The 8,610-nt window shown below is 50.1% G+C and overlaps 1 protein-coding gene across 1 annotated transcript in view; it reads left to right on the forward strand.

Moving 5' to 3' along the window:
* Nucleotides 1-2,812: 2,812 nt before the first annotated feature.
* Nucleotides 2,813-8,610, forward strand: part of LOC137431521 (villin-1) — a 148,650-nt gene continuing 142,852 nt past the window's right edge. Inside the window, exon 1 of the mRNA XM_078768891.1 lies at nucleotides 2,813-2,934. The gene's annotated coding sequence lies outside the window, so the exon portion shown is untranslated. The remainder of the gene's footprint in view (nucleotides 2,935-8,610) is intronic.

An 8,610-nucleotide genomic window follows, 5' to 3' on the forward strand; every position in this document is an offset into this window, starting at 1 on the left:
ATTTACAAGTAGCAATCAGCAAGAGACACATTTATACAGACACAATAATCAATGAAAAAAAACCACCTTTTAGAGGCCATTTTCCCCCGCAAGCGGGGGTTGGCCTTTTTCGGGAACTGTGGTTGTTGTTGTTTTTCGGTCCCCTTTTTGAAGCAATGTTTTACGGCCGGATGCCCTTCCTGACGCCAACCCTTTTTGCCGCCTTTAACGACAAGCAGGGAATTACCAGTGAACTGGTACTCAATTTGCCGACCTCGGAAGGATGACAGGCTGAGTCAACCCCCCTGGCGTTAATTCAGCGATTGACCGGGATTCGAACCCAGGATCCTAGGATCCTAAGCCGGCACCCTAGCCGCTAGCCCAACACCAGGGACTACAATAATCAATGAAAGAAAAGGCATAATGAAAAAGTTCTTACCCTAAGCACTTATCCCCTTCTACAATCTTAACAACAATACGTGGGACATGGCGCCAACAGACCATACCAAGGAAGCTAGAGAGAAACAGGAAAAGATGGTGGAAGTGCAGATCAGGGTGTATTGGCAGCCCTTTGATTCACTGGGGGCACAGTCAACAGACGTGTGCCAATCCTGATACAGGTAAGGAAGAGAGTGGCACTAATGCAACTTGAAAGTGTAATCTGGAAGTGTAGGTGTATGCGTAGAGGAGGACCCAGCACGGTTCGACAGTGGCAAACAGCTCTCCAGTCCACGGCTCTCCAGGCCGGCATCTCATATTGTGCACCATTGATTTATTATTCCAGTAAAATAATTTGGAATTGGAAGGGTGACTCTGCTCTGATCCATCTACCTCATCACCCTGCACCATCACGCCAGAATACTGTTATAGTGCAACACGTGCAACAGCCAATGGTTGTTCAAGGTGATTTGGCATGCAGCGGAGAGGGCATTGCTTTCGCCAGTGTGCCAATGATTACGCTGCCGTGTGGCAATGGTGGCACGCGTGCCTAAGGTTGCCGACCCCTGCTCTAGAGGGAGGTTGAGGGCTATGTTTGGATAAAAAAAATTAGTAATAATTAAAACCCACCTCCCCCCCCCCCCCCCCAAAAAAAAACAAAAAAAACAGACAATTGGCCTTCAGGCCTCAATCGGGTCTTGTGCTAACGCACTGCCTGCGTTTTTCCCCCAGGAGTGATTGAGTAATATGTTTTGTGAAGATCGTATGTTGAGAATGTATATAGTGATTTGTCAATAACACAAATTTAATTATTGTCTTTGCACATGTGACTCTTATTAAAAAGATTGCTTTACACAGGTTTATTATAACACATCCTCGGGCTGTTGTTGTTGTTGTTGTGTTGTGGTTATAATGTTGTTGTGGCCTCGAGCGAGTATATTGCCCACACACTGCCGCAATCGAGTAATCGGTATTGTGAAGATCATATGTGGAGGTCATATGTATTCAAGCTAATAATGGAAACTGTATTTCCTCGATATGTTTATCCCCCGCTTTTAATCCTCACCATCCCCGTATGATCCGTCTGTTGCTTTATTGACATTAATCTACCGTGTCACGAAGATCGGCACAGTAAGATGTCTGCTGGAGCACTCCTGGTAGCTTCACTCGCGCTTCCTTCCTTCCGTGCAAGGGCTGCTTCAACAGGATAAAGATTACTGTACTGCAGTGTGAAAATAGCTCTGGAAAGGACCATGTCGGTCCAGATTGCACCTCCAGATTTATTACACCACCATGTTTATGCTCCCCCACCTGTAATCCTCCCCTTCTGTTGCACGGAAATTACATGGGCTCAACTACTGATGTTAATTTCTCGGTTTTTATTTATTTTATTTTTCATTTCCAGGTCATGAAAACGAACTTTGCATGTAATTGATCTGCCTCTGAGCTACCATGATATTTTCGATTCTGACTTAATATTTCAATACACATTGCAATGAATTTTCCCAGGCAACACCAGGTACTTCAGCTGGTAATCAATATTAATAGGTGTGGCCCCCCTTTTGCTTTGAGAACTGGCTGAACTCCATTTGGATTGATTTAATTAGTTTATGGATTATGGTTGAGTTAATCTTTTCCCAACAGTGTTTAATGCACTCCAGAGCATAATCAGTCAGGAGTTTTCATTCGTGCACACTCTGGGAATTCCAGAAGTATGCATGCAAAGTTTGGTGCCGCCACGTTTCATGGTTTTTGGGGTTATGGAGGAGACACACACACAAGCTGCCTTTTATTATTATTACAGAAGCACAACAAAGCAATATTTATTTATTCAGGAAGTATTTACAATTGCGAACAAGGATCTCAAGCAAAATATCAGAAGTAAAGGCAGAAATGAAAACTAATTATCCTTAACACTTGGAGCCCACTTGCGCATTCTTACCTATCTAGGGGCAAACAACATTTGGCAGGTGCCATCAATCTTCCGAGAGAGTAGATTTAGAAAGAGGAATAGATTAGAGGCAGAGCAGAGCATAGGTATGGCTCCTGGCTCACCTTACACAGACAGGTGGGCTTGTGTGAATCCCAACAGCAATGGCTACGGCTCTTGTGGTCCAGATAGACAGTGCAGACGTTTGGGGCAGCCCCTCACAGCTTCGCAGCACACCCGTGTAGGCTTCGTGCAAGCTCGTACAAACCTGTGCAGACTCGTTCTTGGTGGCTCTCGCAGTCCAAATAGGCGGCTCTCCACTCCACTTTTTTAAGCCACTTGCTTAGGGCAGAGACTCAAGGGATCAAAGTTTATGAGAGGCGGAGTTCCTGGGGGCAAAGTTCATAGCTTGATCTTTGACCCTTAACAGCATGCTTCCATTGGTGCGCTCCCAGGCACTGTGCCACCTTTCACTGTTAATAATCACGTGCTGAAGCCCTTCTGTGCACGACATGCACTGTCGTTCTTCTTTATGGTCTATCCCACTTGATAGCTCTTCCTGTCAAGCACGTCAATACAGGCAGAACGTTCCTGCTCTTTTTTTTCCTCTCTGGATTGTGGTTTGTGTAAGGTGCGGTGGCCGTTAAAGTGGTTGCTTGTGGTGCATGAAAGATGGTTAAAGCAGGGGTAGTTTGTACGCAGAGTTGGATTTAATATGGTGGTTAATAGCATCTAAAATCAAGAGAGAGACAGACAGACAGACAGACACATACATAGGTACATATTCGATAGATGATAATTATCATGGACCGTGTGCTGGTGTTGTCGAGAACATTGGTCTGCTACAGGGATTTGTTGGAGTGAAATTGTCTAGTTATTACATCTTGCTGTGAGAGGAGTAGCGTTGACATTACATTAGGTAGGAAAGCGTTGTTCATATTCCTCATCTCTGTAAATCAGGCGAGACTGGGAACATTCGCTTTTAAAACACCGGTGGAACAATTCCGACCAGGCTGTGCCAAGAGACTAAATCTGCTCGGATCCCTCGTGTGATTCTTGTAGGGAGTGAAATTATAAAACCGCCACCGTCAACGTGTCCCCGTTACAAGACCCGTTGACGTGACAATCTTTATACGATGGAGCAAGTGTTTGGCCAGCCACTAACTGGCACGACTCATCGTTGAATCCCCTTGTCGTCAATTACCCAGGTGGCTAGGATTATAAAAATAATTCGCAATCGAGAGATGTGATTGGGCCTTTGTTTTTCATTTTGATGTTGATCGATTTTGGACGTTTGCACGTGGTACATGCTTGGGAGCCTCAATGGTACGCGTTTCTGTTTGCACCGTCACTGCTGATTCGCCAATAAGCGATGAAAATGATCGGCGCCCGAGGGGTTGTGTAGCTTTGGGATTCCCATGAATGTACTATGTGTGAATGTCTTTACACAGCTGTGGAAGAACTGTAGAAGGGGTTTGAAACAGCAAAGGGCTTACCTTGTGTAGCCTTTTATGGTTGTTTTATGCAGCATTCTTCGGCTAAAAGAGCATGGATGGAGTCAATTTATTTATATAACCCCTAGCCACCTGGGGTAATTGATGATTATTTTTAATTATGTGCCAATTATATTTGCGTAAATCCGGTCGTGTTTAATACTTAGCTGATTTTTAATTCATAAAATATCTAACCTGTGTTTATTGAAATAGTTTCTTAAAACCATCTAGGAGGAGAAACAAGCTTTAAGAGAAAGGGATGAGGCGGCACTGTTAATATATTTTACCATGCATGGCACAGTCCATGGAACTGTTAATATATTTTACCATGCACGACACAGTACATGGAACTGTTAATATATTTTACCATGCACGACACAGTACATGGAACTGTTTATATATTTTACCATGCATGGCACAGTCCATGGAACTGTTTATATATTTTACCATGCACGACACAGTACATGGAACTGTTAATATATTTTACCCTGCACGACAGTACATGAACTGTTAATATATTTTACCCTGCACGACACAGTACATGGAACTGTTAATATATTTTACCATGCACGACAGTACATGAACTGTTAATATATTTTACCATGCACGACAGTGTGTGGAACTGTTAATATATTTTACCATACACGACAGTACATGAACTGTTAATATATTTTACCCTGCACGACAGTACATGATCTGTTAATATATTTTACCCTGCACGACACAGTACATGGAACTGTTAATATATTTTACCATGCACGACAGTACATGAACTGTTAATATATTTTACCATGCACGACAGTGTGTGGAACTGTTAATATATTTTACCATACACGACAGTACATGAACTGTTAATATATTTTACCATGCACGACAGTACATGATCTGTTAATATATTTTACCATGCACGACAGTACATGAACTGTTAATATATTTTACCCTGCACGACAGTACATGAACTGTTAATATATTTTACCCTGCACGACACAGTACATGGAACTGTTAATATATTTTACCATGCACGACAGTACATGAACTGTTAATATATTTTACCATGCACGACAGTGTGTGGAACTGTTAATATATTTTACCATACACGACAGTACATGAACTGTTAATATATTTTACCCTGCACGACAGTACATGATCTGTTAATATATTTTACCCTGCACGACAGTACATGAACTGTTAATATATTTTACCCTGCACAACAGTACATGAACTGTTAATATATTTTACCATGCACGACAGTACATGATCTGTTAATATATTTTACCATGCACGACAGTACATGAACTGTTAATATATTTTACCATGCACGACAGTGTGTGGAACTGTTAATATATTTTACCATGCACGACAGTACATGAACTGTTAATATATTTTACCATGCACGACAGTGTGTGGAACTGTTAATATATTTTACCATGCACGACAGTACATGAACTGTTAATATATTTTACCATGCACGACACAGTATGTGGAACTGTTCATATATTTTACCATACACGACAGTACATGAACTGTTAATATATTTTACCATGCACGACACAGTACATGGAACCATTCATTACATTGTACACGTCAAACTCGTTAATAACCCTAAATTGTATTTTTGCCCATTTAATTGTAAAATACAATGACGTCACATGATGTATCTGTGTTTAAAAACAATTATAACAAAACAAACGACACATCAAATCCCTTGTGGTTATATTTGAACATCGTTTATACTTATAGATTGTGGAAAGAAAGTATAACAGGTTAACAGGGACCGTGATGTGTGTGTTGATGAACTCGAATAAACTCGGTGAATCATTGATTGTTTAACTGGAGAAATGGAATTCTCCTTACAATCCGGGTGGGGATGAGGGTGCAGGTGGGAGGCTGGGGGTGAGGGTGCAGGTGGGAGGATGGGGGTGAGGCTGCAGGTGGGAGGATGGGGGTGAGGCTGCAGGTGGGAGGATGGGGGTGAGGGTGCAGGTGGGAGGCTGGGGATGAGGATGCAGGTGGGAGGGTGGGGGTGAGGGTGCAGGTGGGAGGCTGGGGATGAGGGTGCAGGTGGGAGGCTGGGGGTGAGGCTGCAGGTGGGAGGGTGGGGATGAGGCTGCAGGTGGGAGGGTGGGGATGAGGGTGCAGGTGGGAGGGTGGGGATGAGGCTGCAGGTGGGAGGGTGAGGTTGAGGGTGCAGGTGGGAGGGTGGGGATGAGAGTGCAGGTGGGAGGGTGGGGATGAGGCTGCAGGTGGGAGGGTGGGGATGAGGCTGCAGGTGGGAGGGTGGGGATGAGGGTGCAGGTGGGAGGGTGGGGGTGAGGGTTCAGTTAGGGGGTTGGGGGTGAGGGTGCAGGTGGGAGGGTGGGGATGAGGCTGCAGGTGGGAGGGTGGGGATGAGGCTGCAGGTGGGAGGGTGGGGATGAGGATGCAGGTGGGAGGGTGGGGATGAGGATGCAGGTGGGAGGGGGAGGGTGGGGGTGAGGGTTCAGTTAGGGGGTTGGGGGTGAGGGTTCAGTTAGGGGGTTGGGGGTGAGGGTGCAGGTGGGAGGGTGGGGATGAGGGTGCAGGTGGGAGGGTGGGGGTGAGGGTTCAGTTAGGGGGTTGGAGGTGAGGTTCAGTTAGGGGGTTGGGGGTGAGGGTGCAGGTGGGAGGGTGGGGATGAGGCTGCAGGTGGGAGGGTGGGGATGAGGATGCAGGTGGGAGGGTGGGGATGAGGATGCAGGTGGGAGGGGGAGGGTGGGGGTGAGGGTTCAGTTAGGGGGTTGGGGTGAGGGTGCAGATGGGAGGGTGGGGATGAGGCTGCAGGTGGGAGGATGGGGGTGAGGGTGCAGGTGGGATGGTGGGGATGAGGGTGCAGGTGGGAGGATGGGGATGAGGGTGCAGGTGGGAGGGTGAGGATGCAGGTGGGAGGATGGGGGTGAGGGTGAGGGTGCAGGTGGGAGGATGGGGATGAGGCTGCAGGTGGGAGGGTGGGGATGAGGCTGCAGGTGGGAGGGTGGGGATGAGGCTGCAGGTGGGAGGGTGGGGATGAGGCTGCAGGTGGGAGGGTGGGGATGAGGCTGCAGGTGGGAGGATGGGGATGAGGCTGCAGGTGGGAGGGTGGGGATGAGGCTGCAGGTGGGAGGGTGGGGATGAGGGTGCAGTTGGGAGGGTGGGGATGAGGATGCAGGTGGGAGGGTGAGGGTGCAGGTGGGAGGGTGGGGGTGAGGGCTCAGTTAGGTGGTTGTGGGTGAGGGTGAGGGTGGGAGGGTGGGGATGAGGCTGCAGGTGGGAGGGTGGGGATGAGGGTGCAGGTGGGAGGGTGGGGATGAGGATGCAGGTGGGAGGGGGAGGGTGGGGGTGAGGGTTCAGTTATGGGGTTGGGGGTGAGGGTGCAGATGGGAGGGTGGGGATGAGGCTGCAGGTGGGAGGGTGGGGGTGAGGATTCAGTTAGGGGGTTGGGGTGAGGGTGCAGGTGGGAGGGTGGGGATGAGGATGCAGGTGGGAGGGTGGAGATGAGGCTGCAGGTGGGAGGGTGGGGATGAGGGTGCAGGTGGGAGGGTGGGGATGAGGATGCAGGTGGGAGGGGGAGGATGGGGGTGAGGGTTCAGTTAGGGGGTTGGGGGTGAGGGTGCAGATGGGAGGGTGGGTATGAGGCTGCAGGTGGGAGGGTGGGGATGAGGGTGCAGGTGGGAGGGTGTGGATGAGGGTGCAGGTGGGAGGGTGGGGATGAGGATGCAGGTGGGAGGGTGGGGATGAGGGTGCAGGTGGGAGGGTGGGGATGAGGGTGCAGGTGGGAGGATGGGGTGAGGGTGCAGGTAGGGGAATGGGGGTGAGGGTGCAGGTGGGAGTATGGGGTGAAGGTGCAGGTGGGAGGGTGGGGATGAGGGTGCAGGCGGGAGGGTGGGGATGAGAGTGCAGGTGAGGTTGCAGGTGAGGGTGCAGGTGGGAGGGTGGGGATGAGGGTGCAGGTGGGAGAATGGGGATGAGGTTGCAGGTGGGAGGGTGGGGATGAGGGTGCAGGTGGGAGAATGGGGGTGAGGATGCAGGTGGGAGAATGGGGGTGAGGGTGCAGGTGGGAGAATGGGGGTGAGGGTGCAGGTGGGAGAATGGGGGTGAGGGTGCAGGTGGGAGGGTGGGGATGAGGGTGCAGGTGGGAGGCTGGGGGTGAGGATGCAGGTGGGAGGATGGGGGTGAAGGTGCAGGTGGGAGGGTGGGAATGAGGGTGCAGGTGGGAGGGTGGGGATGAGGGTGCAGGTGGGAGGGTGAGGGTGCAGGTGGGAGGTTGGGGGTGAGGGTGCAGGTTGGAGAGTGTGGATGATGGTGCAGGTGGGAGGATGGGGGTGAGGGTGTAGGTAGGGGGATGGGGATGAGCATGCAGGTGGGAGGGTGGGGATGAGGGTGCAGGTGGGAGGGTGGGGATGAGGATGCAGGTAGGGGGATGGGGCTGAGGGTGCAGGTGGGAGGGTGGGGATGAGGATGCAGGTGGGAGGGTGGGGATGAGGCTGCAGGTAGGGGGATGGGGATGAGGGTGCAGGTGGGAGGATGGGGATGAGGATGCAGGTGGGAGGATGGGGGTGAGGGTGCAGGTAGAGGAATGGGGATGAGGGTGCAGGTGGGAGGATGGGGAGGTGAGGATGCAGGTGGGAGGATGGGGGTGAGGGTGAGGGTGGGGGTGAGGGTGCAGGTAGGGGGCTGAGGGTGCAGGTAGGGGAATGGGGATGAGGGTGCAGGTAGGGGGATTGGGATGAGGGTGGGGGTGGGGATGAGGGTGCAGGTAGGGGGATGGGGGTGAGG

The sequence above is a fragment of the Myxine glutinosa genome, unplaced genomic scaffold (assembly GCF_964187855.1).
Source record: "Myxine glutinosa unplaced genomic scaffold, kmMyxGlut1.1 SCAFFOLD_667, whole genome shotgun sequence".
Taxonomy (NCBI): domain Eukaryota; kingdom Metazoa; phylum Chordata; class Myxini; order Myxiniformes; family Myxinidae; genus Myxine; species Myxine glutinosa.